At 35.2% G+C, this 18,291-nt stretch overlaps 1 long non-coding RNA gene across 2 annotated transcripts in view; it reads right to left on the reverse strand.

The window, feature by feature from the left end:
- The window catches only part of LOC141449751 (uncharacterized), a 123,054-nt gene that overhangs the window by 22,038 nt on the left and 82,725 nt on the right, over positions 1 to 18,291 (reverse strand). For both annotated transcript variants that reach the window (XR_012455673.1, XR_012455674.1), the window contains exon 4: positions 1,835 to 2,016. This is a non-coding gene — a long non-coding RNA (uncharacterized lncRNA). The remainder of the gene's footprint in view (positions 1 to 1,834; positions 2,017 to 18,291) is intronic.

Consider the following 18,291-nt stretch of genomic DNA (forward strand, 5'->3'; position numbering starts at 1 on the left):
TAAGCTCATTTAGGTTTGTCAGATGTGGTGGCGATGCAGGATTTACCTACGCTTAAGCAGTGACGGACAAAGGAAAGCACATTGGTGGAGAGGTGAGCTGTCTGGTGACGCGGGCAATTCTTCAAAAAGCCTTACAACCCAATGATAGTGTGCAATAGAGATGAGTTAGCGTAGCCTCTTCTGCTAAATCGCTTTGTCGGAGGGGTTTTTGGCAGGAGGAAGTAGTGCGGAAGTGTTGGCAAGGTAAAAAAACTGGTAAGAATGCTTCATTCCATCTTGTAGAACACCAACCAGGGAAAACAATAAGAGAATTTTCAGCTCCATAATTGAGGGTATCTTATTGTACGGGTCGGAAACATAGACAACCTCTCAAACTCGCATGAGAAAGGTAAAAACAGTTGGAATGGAGTTTTGGAGAAGGTGTGTAAGAAGATACGATATGGATTAGAAATGAAGAGATTTTGAAAGAAATGTGAGTAAAAAATCTATCTAACAGGTGGAAAGGAAGCTGAGATGGTACGGACATGTCCGTAGGATGAACCTAGGCAAACGGCATGAGAAGAATCCGAGTTGGATCCCCCCAGAAAGAAGACGAAGAGGAAGACTAGCGCGTCAATCGCAGGAGGAGATCGAGAAGGTGATGATGCGCAGACATGGAGATTGGTTGAATAGGAAATTATAGGTAGACTAGCTGACTTGAGGGGTACTCATTCTCTGTTACGAGAACCATGATGCCGAGTTCAGAATGTGCTGTTTTTTTATTAGGATTTTGTTAATAAATATGTATTTTTTTTTTAATTCTGGAAAATTTAATGGAACAAAGGCTCTCTAAAACAAAATTATTAACAGCTTTTGCTCCAAGTAGGAATTTCTCTTTGTACAGTTATTTTTAATAAAAATTATTGCATGTAGAAAATATGGTTTAGCATTAAAAAAAAAAAAAAAAAAATTCTTAAAACTTATTTTACGTTGTTTATTAAATAACAAAAAACAAAAAGCTTTCAAATATTGGCAACTCGAAACAGAAACAAAAAAATAAAATATAAAAAAAAGTTTAGGTGTTGTGAACAAAGAGCCCGCTGCAGTCATAAAGTATATTTTTGTCACATTCTACTTACACCAGACAAAGATATTGCTTCCAAACGTAAAAAAAGGCACTCATATGTGAGGTGGTCGTAAAATGGCTTTGAGGGTTGAGATGTTTAGCAGGAAGTTAGAGAGAGAGGGTTGGCGAGCCAAACTAGGAGTCTGGGAGACAGATTGTTATGATTCTCTTTCTCTGGCCGAATCTCCTCCGGATAGTAGCAAGACCAAGCGAGAAGTCACGTTCGTACAATAAAACATACTTCATTATTAGCAATGACTGGGGGTGCCACTATGCCAAGATGTGTTGCTGGCTGGACTTGTAGGAACAATGGTTACTCACTGGATAAGAGAAAAACGCAGTTTCATGTGTTCAGTAAGTTTTGTTAAAAGAGTTGAACGTGGTGTACGCGAGTGAAGAGACATACCGCTAAAGTAGATGTGTATTTGTGTGCAACGAACCAATGAAACGCTGTTGCAATTTCCCATCTCTTCACTTTACGATTTTTTTTTTTTTTTGTTCTCTGTGTGGTAAAAACTGGGTCTAGAGAGATTTGTTTCAACCACTGTTAGTAAATGTAATTTTGCATTTTCTCTCTAAAATTTATAAACGTTAGGAGTTTAGAGAAAATAAGGAAACTAACCGCGACATAGTTTAGTATTACTTTCAATTCATCTATGTTTTTTATCATTCTAATTAATTTAAATCAATTAAGTGCATGTACAATGAAATTCTCAAATGTTCGCTTACCTATAGAACGATGATTGGATGATGACTTGACGGTTTGTTGTGATTCACCCTCATATTGCTGTTTGCTTCGACGCTTCGGTTTTTAAGATCATTAGCGCCCTCTTTTCATTTGCCTTCTCTAGCCGAGACTCAGGAGCTAGACTAGGCTGACAAGTGCGTCAGTAGTTGAGACAGTTACCTTCCTAGAGGCCAACACAAATTAATAACTTATAAATAATAATAGTAATAAAATAATAATTTTTAAACAAATAATGTGTCGGCCCAGAAACACTCCTGACTATATGGTTAGGTTAGAATCAGGACGCTTTCCGTTGAGTTCAAAGATATTAAAAAAGAATTCTTAATTATTGGAAAAGAATTTTAAAAAGGAGCGATGATCGACTTCCTAAACTATGTTTTAAAAGACTTAAAGATCTACATAATCTGGATGGTGTTAAGGCGGAGTGGAATTGGTTTGCACAGCTACAGAATTGGCTTAGTATGTTAGGAGAACCTGAAATTGCATATATTGAAAACATTAATCATTTAGATGCTAAAATTCCAGATTTAATTACAAAATGGAACAATCATGCCGTTTCTGTGGATATTGAAAGAGTGCTTCACTCTGGATATAACACTATCTATAGAAATATTAGTAACTTGGGATTTATTGAAAAATATCTGGGATTTAGAACTGCGATTGATAAACTTCGAGTAGTGAATCAGTTGAGAAAGTGACAAATCTATTAAAATATAGTACAGCAATAGTGGATACCATGCTATTGATGCACTAGCATTATGTACACTGTGTAATTTAAATGCCAATGAAACGCTGGAACACTTCTTAATCCATTGCTCTCTTTACTCTCCTATTAGGAATCACTACCTGGGTGACCCAGTGAAAATGACCACATTTCTTTTTTGAATAACTGTGGTGGTAACACTGCTACAGGGACGAACGCGCGCTCTATGGTTAGTAGAGACTTGGGAGATTCCTGTTATCAACATTTTAGTAATCATGGAACGTTACACTGCAAAAGAACGAGCATTTTGTGTAGAAGCGTATTTTCGAGATAAATCGGTTGTGAAAGTTCATAGAGCGTTTCGTAAACAGTTCAAAGTTAAAAGTAATGAATCTGTTCCTACGCGAAAATCGATCCTCAGGTGGGTTGAAAACTTCCGTGAAAGTGGCAAGACGACTGATAAGATTCATCCAGGTGCCAAAAGAACAGTTCGTACACCGGAAAACATCGGAAAAGTTTGCCAAGCAATAAAAATTAGTCCAACTCGTTCCGCTTGCCGTCACGCAGCTTCTTTAAAGTTATCAAGGGAATCTGTGCGTCGAATTCTAACCTCAGACTTGAACCACCATCCATATAAGTTGATGATCACTCAAGAGTTGAAAGAAACTGATTACCGACAGAGATTACTTTTCGCCGAAAACATGTTAAAGAAATTGGACGATGGTGAGATTGATTTAAATAATCTTTTAATGAGCGATGAAGCTCATTCCGAACTCTCTGGATCGGTAAATAAACAAAACTTTCGGTACTGGGCAAGTGGTAATCCCCAATTCATTCCAGAAAAACCGTTACATAGCCAACGAGTTACAGTATGGGCCGGTGTAGCGTCGTGGGGAATTATCGGACCGTATTTTTTCGACGGAACCGTCAATGGAGAGAGGTACAGGGAGATGTTCCTCATCCCCCAACTCCGCCGCAAACGTCGTTTGAATCGAACCTGGTTCCAGCAAGACGGGGCACAACTTGTCACACCGCCGCTCTTACACTTGCGTTGTTGAAAGAAACGTTTGGAATTCGTTTATTGTCACGTTCTTCAGATTTCGCTTGGCCGCCTCGCTCGCCAGATTTGACGGTTCCAGATTTTTTTCTGTGGGGGTATTTGAAAAGTCGTGTTTATGAAACCAAGCCCCGTGATCTAGAGGATTTAAAATCGAGGATTAGAGCCGAATTTGCAAAAATTTCGGCTTCCATGCTGAAGAAAGTATTCAAAAACTTCGTTAAACGATTGGAAGAATGTAAAGCCCAGAACGGTCACCAGTTGAAGGATGTAATATTCCATAAATAATCTCCCATGTTTCTACTTTTCAAAGATTTTTTTGTTACTTTTATATCTGTAATACTTTTGTTGTTATTAAAGAAATAAATGTGGTCATTTTCACTGGGTCACCCTTTAGAACGGTATGTGGCGGATAGTGTAAGTGATGGCCAAGCATTGGTTAGCTTGTTGACCGTTGCCTCTGAGAAACAATTGGATGATCTTTACTACTATGTTACTGAACACCACATTTGAAGCAAGCCCCTTCATATCGGAGAACTGGTGGACTAGGAGGGTTCGAACTTTATTTGAAAAATTGATCAAGAATAAATATTGTAATAAAGGATTAAAAATACATTTCTATTTCCTAACTTTTAGCAGGCACTGGCGTTGCTTTGTGATGTAGTAAAAGCTTTGATGATATGATAGCCAAGGCCGTGCAACATCGAAAAAGTAGTACCTTTTTTCAAAAGTATGTAAAGGATCACGGGCATGGTAGATGTCAGAATCTAACTGATGGCTATTAGGAGTAAAAGTAGGAAAGTGTGATTGACAACCACAATTATTTTTTTATAAAAGCGTTTGAAAATTAGTCTTGAATCTAACAATTTTTCATTAAATATTATTAATTATTTCCTTATCAATACAAACGGTTCTTCTTTGTTCTATTTGCTTTCTTCCCTGTAAACTTTATTGAGCCTACTTTGGAAGCGGGCGACGGCCATGGCTCATATTCTACAATTATAGAGTTTAATAAGTAATGATAATAGATATATGAATACATGAGGGGAGAATTCACCCATTGGTGAAACTCCAAAAATGGTAGAGTTCACTAAAAGTAATCATAAATTAGAAAAAGTAATTGCGGAAGAGACCCTTGCTAGAGCAAGCTGACTCTTGAGGAGTCCAAGAGTGGCCTCTCGATGTTCCCTTAGACTCTGGACTCTCCAGACATGGCCGGCTAACTTCCTTTTTTCTTTTTTCTAGTACCAACGCCATAACTTTATCTTCTACCACAATTCTATTTGTTTCTTATTTCAATACTCACTCTACCTTTCCTCTTTTGGGAAGATACGAGTACTATGATATTGAGTCCCATGGCCCTCTAGGCTGATCAATCTAAAGGCTATTGTTTCACTGAACAAGGAGGATATAGCGTTAATTTTTAGGAAGCAAGTCAATTTTTAAAGAGAAACTCCTTAAGTAGGTTATTCGTTCGATGAAATTCCCAGTAATAAGGAAATTCCTTTAAAAAAACGGCATTTTGAAAGATAACAGATAGCGAGTGACAGGTTATGTCTGGAAGAAGGCATTAGTGCATGTAATGTGTCTGAACGAATTGCTAGTTTGGCTCAGGGTTTGACTCTTTGGGGAACAAAAATTATGTGCTTTCATACGTTGCCCAGGAACCTCTCACCAACCTCCTAATTGAAAGGCAGGACCGAAGGAGGTGCTCTAATTAGTGGGTACTTTAATAGAACCACTGGGTCGCAGTGGCGAGCGCATCTTGGCCAACCCCCTTGAAATCTAATTATTAGTTGGGTTTCCACTCTAATGTGTAATTTTACTAGGTATAAATGTTCCTTTTTTAAAAAAGTATTATTTTTCTGTTTGCCTAATTACAGCCACCATAATGATTCTGCCAACAGATTAGTCAAAAGGAAATTACGTTGATTGACTGAAAAACTAATTTTATGGCTTCTGGTTTCCAAAAGCTGTAGATAGGAGCATTTTTTGATTAAATGTTCCTTGTTTGGATGGATATTTGCTTCTGGACCTATTAAATTAATTGTAACATCAAAAAAGAGAATTTTATCTTATTTTGGCCATTATTTTATAGTTTAAAGATCCGTTGGAAAAAGACTTACGCTTATTGGTTTATCAATCTTCATTTTCCTCTTAGCTTTATTGAATAGTTGACTGTTGGTAGTAGACGGTCAATAGAAGGGTTTGAAATATTAGAACAGCTACATAGTAATTGGTTAGAATCGTATCAGTTAACCATACAATTTACTCTTAAAATATTCATTCCCATCTACTTACATCGTGACGAGTTAGTTTAAACAAACAGGCATGACTGGTAAATGTCTTAGGATTGAGAAATGGATTGGTTAGTTTTGGTTAGAAAGGAAGGCGGTCCCCTAGCTGGCCGTGAAGTGTTGCGGCAGAAAGCCATTGAGATGGTAATAGGAAGCCAAAAGGTAGGTTGATGGAGACCTCATGCTGAGTGTAAACTTCGTGACGTGGGGGTGTCTGCAGGAGTTGAAACAATTACTGGGCGACCGACCTCAACTCTATTCTATTGGAGGTTTAGAATTTTTGTTTTTATAATTGCGTGGGTGCTTATATATCTATGTACGTACATATGTATATACATTTCTAAAAACAAAATATTCAAAGTCCTTATATTCATGACGTATTTTTGTATAAGACATTAAGTTTTGGCTCAAATTTGACTTTGCCAACGAATGATTTGGTAAGTTTACATAATTTTCTTTCCGTGTATTTTGTGAATGTTACATTGATCTTAATTCTTTGTTTGTTTTTACTTTTTGTTTCAGAGCTTGCTTATAAATAAATATTGACGCCAGAGACATTATATTCAATTTCCGAAAAAGTGGCCTGCTATTGCTTCGAGATTGTCGACTCAGCATCATTCTAATAATTCTTTTCTGCAATCTAAAAATTATTTTTGTAACAGTTTCAGCTTCCCAAAACTCAATATCATAGACCACACTAGCATAGTACAAGCTGATACAAGCTCACGAAGAGAAACATTCTCTCTTAATTCTCTTATAATGTAACTATCAAGAGACAGTGCAAATATAGGGATATGTTTTCCTGCTTAGATTTGGGCCCATTAATACTTCCGGAATCATTACAGCTTCCTTTTCTTTCTGCGTCTGAAGATATTTGGCACTAAACACATTATTTTTGGTTTTCATTTGATTAATATTAATTGATTTGATAACACTTCATGAAGAGCAATATTTTCAACGGCAAGTTTAGTAGCCATATAAATATAATTATCTTTAACCATAAGCGACATCCATGAAAGTCATGATAACTCTTGATAATCTCATCTAACATTATAACGTAATTGGTCGAGCGATTTCTTTGTGGATACACAACAGTCTAAAAAAAACAAAAGTTGAGCGACAGATAGATTATCTTTCTTTACTATTCTGGAAATATTTAGTTTCTGCATGAAGCGCTTAACAAGAAAAAGACGGAAAGTGCTTTGTAATATAGCAAAGTTTCTTCTCTCCAAAGTGGAGGAATCTGTTTATTTGGAAGGATAGTCTGAGAATAAAATGTAGTTCTATGTTACTATAGGTCACCGATCGACGATAATAGAGATTACGAGAAATTTAAAAAATTCTAATCGAACTGCTTAATGTGCTCATAAATCGATACCAACTGAATAATTTTTACAGTTATTTTAAGCTATAAAGTATATTATCTACCAAGTGGCATGTATGATTTGATGGAATTTCATTTTGGGAGCCGACTCGCCTACAAAACTGTGGAGAAAGTGTTGCTAATTTTACAGGACAGCAACAATACAGTCTCCAAAAACTACAACATTGAGCTCAACGATAGGCGACAGCGGGAAGGAACCATTTATTTTAGCGGGAAAACAACCTTCCGCTGGCCACAATACAACATCGAATTCTAAACTATACCAGTGTGGTGGCATCACTGTTTGTTGCCGTTCGCTTGTTTTCAGCGACTCTACAAACGTTTAGGCAAGCATTGTTTGATGGATAGCCGAATAAACACGCGCGGAATTCAACGTGGGCTATATATGTATATTACCAGGTGGCCAGGACCACTGGAAGCGACAAACGCAGTAAGCGGACATGAACACAGAGAAATACCTACAACATGCCGCAAATAGAATGCCCTGGAATATTCCTACTGGTTATTCATTCGTACTACCAATATATGTAGGTACGTACACAAATAAAACATATTCAGGCGTAAATATATTATTTAGGTTAATTACATTATTGTAATGATAGATGCTTGAAACAATTGTTATTTCAGATTTTAGATGTTCTAATGGTATTAATCAATAGTTCTTTTTTCTTTTTAATTTCCCTCTTCATACAATTATATACAATAAGTAAGAGTAGGAAGGGAGAAAATACCAAGTAGTAGCATTTCCTACAGATGATTATGCTGATGATCTTCAGGATCTCAGGATCACTAACGATTCAGTCAGCGTGGTGGATGTTAGGAATGATAGGAGAGGCGAGAGACTACGAAAGGATTGGAACAAGCAGTGAAAGGATGGAATTTGTGATATTTCGTCTTGGCTAGTTATTCTACTAGAATGGGAGGTCGTCGCGAAGAATAAGGTTTGTCAAATATCTTTCGGAATAGTTTTTAATTCGGAATGCCTGTAAACTGCGTATGTTTGTAGTTTTAGCTGAAACCCTCAGCTCTAGGCGGTAAGCTTTCATAGGTTCAAAGATAGTATAGTATAATAAATCGAACGTTTGAATTCTACAGGCAATTCGGAGCGTCGTCCAAGTAGTCTGTAAAGAATTTTCGCTAGATTATTCATTGTCAGGCTTTTAAGTGTCGTCTGTGTTTCTCTAAGAAAAACCCAAGGCGCCACGAGGTCTCCGTACAAGGAAGATCGATGTTGAAAAGACAGGAGGATAGGAGCATCCTCAAAGAATACGTACTCGTAAATGTGCCATACGGTGGGTTCAATTTTATTCTCCACTTCTTTGCCCAAGATTCTATTATTTTATGAGAGACGGGAAAAGAATTAGTTACGTGGATTTCTCTAAGGAAATCCCGGTTTCGAATCCAGCTGTCGGCTCTTATCTTCTTAAAGCTCCGATGGTAAACAGTGTTGTCTGTAATGAAAGATGCCAATGATCTCAAATGAAGACGAGCCTTAAATTAAAATAAATAAATGTAGCAAAATACTGTAATTAAATTGAGTCAAAGAATACAAGTGAAGTACTCGTAACTACCCCCGGGTAGAACGATGTCAAACAAATTTCTCAAAACGGGTGTTGATAAATTCAGAATACATAAATTTTGTTAATAAAGCAATAAATAAAATAGTGTTTAAAATAAGAAAATAATTCAGCCATGAACGCATCCGTATACTCTGCACAGAGTCCCTTTAAACTGCGATCTCACTATCTTGTACAATAACGCCTGAGTAGCTAGCTCCTAGAGATAACAAATAACTGTGCAGTAGCATCTCCTCGTCCTAACCTATCTTCTACTAACTAATAGCTACTTGTATACTCAACACTAATTGGTTAGAATCTCTAGTGCTAATTTAACAATGTACAAACAATAAACTAAGTTGTCTTGAAATCTTCCCTCTAAACTTACTTGGCCTAAGATGAAGGGTTTACCAAAGCTTCTCTTAGCAAACAAAAGTGTCAACGAATTGCTGTCTCAGCTATTAATAGTTAACTAATACGTCACAAGAATGAGAAATGGAGTGCAATCAAGATGGATGCTGCGATCTTTACTAAGAGATCACCAATTTTGGAGATCAGCTGAGAAAAATGTTTTAAAAGAAGGTTTAATGGTTCAGAAAATGGAAAAATCAAGGTGAATAAGCAAAATTAGCAGCATATAACTTACACTCAAGACGTAAAAGATGTCCTTGCGGTTACTTAAATAAAATTGCATTTAAGATGCGCCGACATTAAGTGCAAAAGACTTTACATTGACAAACAAACTAAAGTGGCAACCTCGTACAACACTCAAACGTAAAAAAATGTTACCACTTACGCGACTATTTGACAGACGTTCAAAACTATGACCAACAAAATGCTCATTTACACCGCATTACTGAAACGGATTTGGACTTAAGAAATATAATTTTGGGAATCAACAAGCATTCCACTGTCTATCTACCGCCACCAATCAGTACGGTCCAAAATTCTTTGCAAAAACAATCCATATTATGTCTGCAATATACTCATATAAATGTAGTTTGTTCATTTAAATAATTTTTAAAATTTAAATAATCTACAATTATGAATAAATGTATGGGCTCGAAGTGCAGAATTGCAATATGTATTAGCGAAAATTTGGATGTATTACAAAAAAAATGTCTTTTCATATTTTCTACTTGATACGAGAGAATTGATCCAACAATTCGCAATCCTTTCTTCAGAGATTAGATTCGAACTGTATCAAAGATGTTGGTCTTTCCAAGGTTGAACTGGTTAGGACATAGCGGACGAAAGAAGTCACAGTTAGATCTTAATAGAAAAATAAGGATATTATCTACGTCTTGCTAAATGAGCCTTTAACTTCCCTTTGCAACCTTATTTCTTTGCAAATCTTTATTTTCAACGCTAATAACTAATAAGAGAGAAAAACAAAAAATCGGCTGGATGTCCAGTCGTGACATGGTTGATGTCTTATCATGCAATGAACCATTTGTTCGCGTCTTTTCTTGAAGATGGATGAATGGCTGGTGGTCAGAATAACGAAAACAGGCCCGGATGAAATTTATAATCACTCAATTTAAATTAATATTTTCGCTTTCGATTTTGGTTTATGATTTAAACTTTATGTGCTTAAGATTATTATGTGAAAAAAGCATTTAGAATGCACATATACTAAAAAGATCTTTGAATTAAGTGTTTAAACTAATTCTCCAATCAGATATTTAAGACATATGATTTTAAAAAGTAAGTAATGCCTATTTTTCTGGTGCACTTTACATCCACCTACCAAATTAGATATTACGGAGGCGACTAGAATACGTACATTACTTAATTAATTCTTTTGATAAATTATAATTTTAGTACTTCTCGCAATAAGCATTTAACAAAAAGTACGGCCTAGACCGGGAATCAAACTCAATACCACAATATTTCTGCGGGCCTTGCTTTAAACCTCTCGGCTACCTTGACATCTAAGTGGTTATTAACAAATCTATCCTATTCTCTGAAATATTTGTTATAAACATATTTTGACCAAAAATAGGATTTAAAATTCAATCTAAACAACGAGAAACACTTTCCATTTAAATTCTTTGTAATTAAAATAAAATTGAATAAGTTTTTACATATTTTTGTGTTTAAAAAATAAAAATAAAAACCAGATTGATACAAAACTGATTTCTCTCGAATGAAATTGGCTGGTTAAAGTTTTTCCTGCGATTTGTCAAAATGTCGTCGTCATGTTGCACGTGTTGCCGACCATCCATTTTTGCAACAAATCCACTTTTAATTGGCCACAGAACAGTGTAGAAATGTTCCAGATAAATTTGTTTTTATTCTCTCTCATTTAATCGAGATGATTAATATTTGAATGGCTGAAAATTCTATTTATTTTAAAATTTCTTTTTAACCAAAAAGTTTTATAATAATGAAATTTAGCAATAGAAGTTTCATCATGCAGAAATAATGGTCTACAACTTCCTTCCACTGCATTAAAACTCTGAAACGAGTATCCATTAATCTAATAGAGAGCATATTTATTTAAATCTATTTTATTATTTGCTCTTCCATATTCAATTAAATATAACTATGAATAACTTATATAATTACAAATTCAAATTTAAATAATAAAAATAACTTTCGTCTTATAAATAGCAAGCAGTTTGGAGTAAGTCAATTGCTAACCGCAGCTAACAAGTTTGTACAAGCAAGGTTTGCTTGCGGTCATTAAGTAAATATTTGCATTGGTCAACCTTGTTGTTAAGGGCAACGGCAAATCTCTTTTGTAAACAAAGCCACTTCGACAGTGCAACTTTAAATTACCCAAACAATATGTTCAACTTGTCTGTAAGTAAAATAATACGAAATATCAAACAAAATAACGCACTATTACTAGTTTTTTTAATTTGTTTAACTATAAGACTTGTCAATGTTTAAAGTCATTGGATCAAGAAGCTTTTTTTACAGCGTGCTGCTGGCCTCGGGACAGTGAGCTGTAAGAAACTCCTATCAAGAGAAATTGGCCAATACCTGGATTCGAACCAGGGATCTTCGCTTGGGAATTTGCTAATCACTGAGCTAATAGCTATCCAACTGTTATTATTATTATTATTATTTTTTAATGATTTAAAGCGCGTCAACATCTAAGGTTGTTGGCGCCCGGAGTTTTTTTCAGTGCACTGCCGGCCTCCGGACAGTGTTCTCTCGTTACAGACAACATTGTTTATCACCGGTCAGTGAGCTGTAAGAAGGAAGAGAAAATCTAAGGGTCAGCAGCTGGATTCGAATCAGGGACCTCCGTGTGGGAATCTAATATGCTAACCGCATAGCTAATCTCTTCCCTTGTTATTTTTTTTTTTTTTTTTTTATGATTTCAGGCGTGTCAACATCTAAGGTTATTAGCGCTCGGAGCTTTTTTCAGTGCACTGCCGGCCTCCGGACAGTGTTGTCTGTAACGAGAGAACACTGTCCATCACCGGACAGTGAGCTGTAAGAAGCTCCTAGGAAGAGAAAATCTAAGGGTCAGCTGCTGGATTCGAACCCGGGACCTCCGCGTGGGAGTCCAGTATGCTAACCTCATAGCTAATCTCTTATTTTATTTTTTTTTTTTGGCGCATCAATAGCTGAGGTTATTAGCGCCCGGAGCTTTTTCCAGTGCACTGCCGGCCTCCGGACAGTGTTCTCTCGTTACAGACAACACTGTCCATCACCGGACAGTGAGCTGTAAGAAGCTCCTAGAAAGAGAAAATCTAAGGGTCAGCTGCTGGATTCGAACCCGGGACCTCCGCGTGGGAGTCCAGTATGCTAACCTCATGGCTAATCCCTTCCCTCTTCCCTTGTTATTATTATTATTTCTGTTATTGCGAATGCATCATCTTTCGTGAACCCTGAAGTTCACCTGTTATTGTAGATGATGATGTAGAATGGGGTTGGATCAATTAATTTCTTAAGATTAGGAGCAATATATATGTATCTGGGTACGTTGTAACCATGACAACTCCAATCATTCTTCTTCAATCGATCACCTTAACAGCATTTTCCAATAACCAAGCAGAAATACAAACTCTAGAGATGAAAACATTCATAGAATTTCCAAATAGAGAAAACAAAGTGATTATACTAGCTTTACTGCTGCGATTCTCTAAGGACAATAGCAGGAGTTAATGCAAACGTTTCCAGTCAAAATACGGTCCGAATAACCATTATTTTCTCAGAAATATTGATATTTTTAAGATTTGGGTCAAATTAGGTTGTGCAGGACAATTGCTAGCCGCGATCGCACGGGATGAGATAATCCGAGGAATATGTTTCTGCAATTAGCGTGCAATTCGTATTATTTAAGCAGCAAATTGCATTCTTATGGGCAAAAGTTCAGGTAATGCAGTTGATTGGTTAATATTCAAAGGGAGTCACGTATTAAATTAAAATTAAATCCCAACGAATGGACAATATTTCTAGTTCTATCTTTTAAACAATAAGTTTCCTTCCTCATTGAGCGTACGCTTCCGTTTTTGGTTAAGGGAAGCAAACGTGGAGAAATACAAAGAATGTGGAATAAATACATAAATTTTCAAAATCCATACCGTTGCCAACTTTCTATTCCTTACGAAAAAAGCCTAGCCGAAACCATAATTTTTTATCTTAAAACATAAGTTTGGTAAGTTCTAAGTCAAGCTGATGATGGCGCCCGAAAAGCGTTTGCTGACTTGTGTACTTTTGGGAAACTTGAGACTACTTGAAGAAAGTCAACTTGGTTTCGTAACTCACCAAAGATTTATTTACACTGTTCAAAGTTCATTTTAAAAGATGACATACACGTTAAAAACGGAAAAGTATTCTGCTACATATTTGAAAGTTTTGAGGAAGCGGAAGTCTTATAGAATAAATCCACCTCCAACAAATGAAAAATATCGTAATAAATAAGCTAAAAGTTACACATAATGGCAAATCAGTGGTTATATATTTATATATTTGTTTGTCTGTGTAATATATTAGAGGTGCCATGAGTAGATTCAGTGTTGATTTTATATAGCAGACAGATGTAATAAAAACAAGTAATACAAAACCAAAACCTATAAATCAAGAACTCAATTAGTCTATGTGGGATGGATCAGTGTTAGAAACAATAACCTTTGTTTTTACGAGTCAGTTCGTGTAGCTGTCCATTGTAAATGGTCGTAACAAACCAGAATATACGCTACTGTCCTTCCATTACTGTCTAGAATCTGTTTGCAACCCCCGTGGCCTCATACAGTTCGGCTCCCACTACCACGTCGTCATTCGTTGTTACTACAGTGCAATGATTGCCGCTAAGAAGAGTATAAAACATAGAACGTCAGAAATAACTGTTTTCGTACAATTTATGTGGTAGTAGAAAATTATTTATTTTTTTTAAATAAAGGTTTTAATTAGGAAATATAAATCAATAATTAGAATCGGGTTCAACAAATATGTGCAAATTATGATAAGAAATAAAATCGATTGAGAATTTCACTCGATTCTCATTTCTAGCTATTTCCAGAAATCTAGTTAATAAATTATTTTCAGACTTGAAATCTTTCTCTTGCTGCCTGCTAGTAAAAATATTTCTAATTCGTCGTTTTCTAAAAGGATTTTTTTGAAAACAAGTTCTCCAGGTATTGAATTCAAATCAGCCTCTTTATCAATCAAGTGTTCCTTACTAAAAAAAAAAGAGTCTCAAGTCTTAAGTTGAGGTTTCGAAAACAGGCAAACTAATAACTATCCCTTTTTTTTTGGATTAATTATTCATTTTTTGTTTATCCAACAATGCTAGACTACATTAAAGCAGGGATGCGCTCACATTGCAGCCAAAAGAAGTTATTTGTATTTGTATTTAGCCCACGTTTTTTTTATAAGGTCCAACGTTTCTCTGCCTGGCTTTTTGTAAAGTTAAAACCTCTAATCTTCAATCGCTAGAGTAAAACTATTTAAAAGATATCAATTATAACATTTTCAAAGTACAAGCAATGGATTTTTATTTGATTTTTAATATTTTTAATTCTTTGCGAGGAGATACAAAGCAAATAGAAAATAATTAAAATTAAATAATTATTTTTGAATAACAGATAGTAAATAATTATTTAGTTTTTCAACGTTATTAAAATGTCCTCTCCTCTTTGCGTACATTGCAATGAGGAGGAAGATTTCAAACATATAATAATGATATGTTCACGTTATGTAGTAGAAAGGAAACGAGTGTTTGACGATATATACAGGTATTTAGATGCACCATTTCGATACGAAGACATAATATTCTCCACCAACAACTATGTGCTTAAATCTTTAGCAGAGCTAGCAAAGAAATATGAATGTATTTAAAAGTTATAGCCGTTTAGAACGAATGGAAGAAAATGATTAGAGAAGGATTACGTGATTCTAATTTCGGTTAAGCTATAAGGATGGCAGGAGCACAGAGTACTGATCCATCCATTAGTTGTAAGTTTGTATGTAAATAGTTGGATATAGGAGAGGGATGAATGTGTGAAGCGAATGTATTTATAAGTAAGAATGGAGAGTGAGTGATAAGCACCTAGACGATGCTGGCTGTATGTCGAAAGCCAATGCCAAAAAAAAGGCAAAAAAAAAGAAAAGTTATTAAAATTAAATTACGAATATTATAGTTTATATTGACAAAAAAATTGAGTATTATTTAGTATTATCTTTGATTTTACCCGTCTCAAACACATTTTCAATTATTTAGAAGCTTTACCTAGCTGATTAAACAGCGCTAGTTGAAAAAATAAAGAGGTAGATCAAGCGTGCTGTTTTTCGACTGGCTTACTACATATACACATCTTACATCTTCCCTTTTACTAGATGCTTTGACAAGAGGGGGGGAGGACAAAAAAAAAAGAGAAAAACAAAGGCCAAAGGAAATTGGAGTATAAATCCAAGAGCTTTGGGCGTGCGAAAGTATAGGAAATAGCAGGCTAGGACTTGGAACTTCCAGGCGGGAAATGATACAGATCTGGGGAATTGGCCAAACCTTGTGTTCTGATTGGCTGGCATATAATATTCAATTTAGGTGATCAAGAAGTGTGGAGTATTTTTTTGTTTTTTGTTTTAATACTTATTTATTTTTAGTCGTTAATTTAGATTTTTATTTTGCTTTAAAAATATTAAAAAACAATATTTCAGGGTTCAGAGAGCAAAAAACTCTTCATGATGGCAGAATCGGAACGGAATAAATTGAAATAAAATAAGGCGAGAAATATTACGATTCGCCGGGTAGAATTACCAAGCTTTGCGCTAATTGAAGTACCATGAACCAAAGCTGCTGACCAGAAAGAGAAAACATAGTTCTAAATCTATTCTTTCTAAAAATAGCCTCAGTTCTATAAAATTGGGCACACTAAGATTTCCTTCACCTCACCTTCTCCTGATCAAGGATGCTGGTACCTGATCTTCTCATTACAGGAACTTTCTCCTCATTTCCACAATCAGATAAAAAAAAAAAAAAAATTCTGGCATAAATTCTTTCTTATGGAAATATCCTGGATGCCCAGGATGTGAGCTGAAGAGTGACTGCACATTAATGGCCGAGACATATCGTAAATACTCATTATCAACTCTACTCAAAGTCCCGAAAACTCACCCAAAAAGGCGACGCTATCCTTCCTGAAAGTTTGACTGAGGTACTGAAACTAATGATGGCGAGGAAATCGCCTAATATAACTACTTAAGGTACCTTACTTTCCGTCTAACTTAGAAGTTCTTTAGATTATTGAGGGCTAAGAAATACTACCTCATAATCTATAATTCGTTTCTCAAATCAATATGGACCAGTTTACGAAAGAACCATGTACGTACACTCATTAAAACTTTAGCGTTATGAAAATGTTCGCCAAATAGACTTGCTTGTTCTTTTTTTTTTCACAATAGGCCAACATATAAATTGTAGATATATAATTCATTTTCTTCGCCACTGTCTCCGAGGAATGAGTGATGTGCCAGCTAGCTAAGAGTGTTGTGAGATTGTTGCCGCCGGCTTGATGAGGTTGGCTAGTATAAACAGCAGTCTGTTGTAATGTAAACTTAGATTAATTGAGTCGGCCACTTTTAATGATAACAACAATTCGGTTTAAACCTTCTGCATTAACTTGCTAGACATTTATTATTTATATAAACGTTTTAATTGAAAATATATTAATTGAAATATTAATAATAATTACTAAAGAAGCTTTGCTATTCGTTTCTAGTGCACGTAATTGTTACTAATTCCATTGTGAAGCAAATAAATCGCAAACTACAAAAGCGTTCTAAAAAATTCTTTTCAATTAATTAAATGATGAAAGAGAAATGTGTTTTCTTAGACCACCAGCTTTAAATTAGAATAATTAATTTGAATTAGAATAATAGTAGAACCTTTATTTAGCTTAAAATACTTCAAGAGCATGTAACAAGAGCGAACAGAAGCTGATATTACAAACTTATCTTGGTACAAGCCTATCTTCCTTCGCTCATGCCACAACAATCTTCTCTCGAAATACTGTTCTCTAAATTGATATTTTCATAAATGGCCGATCCTGAATTTGTATGAACTTTCTCATCCTCTCTCATCAAGTATGAAGTGCTATTCGCACCAGAAATTAGTGGACAAGAATAACTTTACAAATACTGCTCATAAATTCTTGCAAACAGTTTTAGTCTTTTAGAATTACTTTACCATCGTAGAAAAGAGTTGCGAATGTCTTTGCCTATTTCAGATATACTTGTTTACGTTTTCTTCTTTAATACAACAGTGATTTAAAAATAAATGTAAAGTACAAAGGGTAAAATGTTGATCAATAATTAGTAATTACTTTAAATTTGTCCACGACAGAGTCAAAACAAGTTAATTCTTAAGTATGGCAATTACTTTCATGAAAAAGACTGGGAAATTAGGAGAAAAGGAATGGAATTACAACTTTATTGGTCTAGCACAACATGGATATTGTATTTATCCCTTTGTTTGCTAACACAAGCTGGATACCTGCCTTATTATACGATAAATATAAATGATCAAGTTCTCAGAGAATCTTTGAAGTTGTAAAACATAATGAGAAAATAATGTAATAATTTGTTCTTCATAAACAATGGAAAACAAATTATCATCAAAGTTGGTAAATAACAAAAACTTTTTGGAAATGGAAAGTTCATTTTTGTTTTTTAGGTTTGACAATGTAAAATAAATTATTATCCAAGGTTTTAGGGTTACATTTTTGATGCTCTGTCTCTTAACACCTGATTAATGCTTAATTAAAAGATATGAAAACATTAAAATTCCACTCTCTTTCTCGTAAACCGGATTAATAGGAAAAGAGGAAATTTGTGGTGATAGATCTTGCAACCAAAGGCTTCACCGAGTCAGCGCGGATACTGAGCAAGATGTTAAGTGTTCGAGCTAGACAGTTGAAGGTGTCATCTTACCACAATTTATTAATTATTGAAATGAAGACATGACAATTTGCGCTAATCACT

The sequence above is a fragment of the Rhodnius prolixus genome, unplaced genomic scaffold (genome assembly GCF_049639745.1).
Source record: "Rhodnius prolixus isolate KJV_2025 unplaced genomic scaffold, Rpr scaffold_2, whole genome shotgun sequence".
Classification (NCBI taxonomy): domain Eukaryota; kingdom Metazoa; phylum Arthropoda; class Insecta; order Hemiptera; family Reduviidae; genus Rhodnius; species Rhodnius prolixus.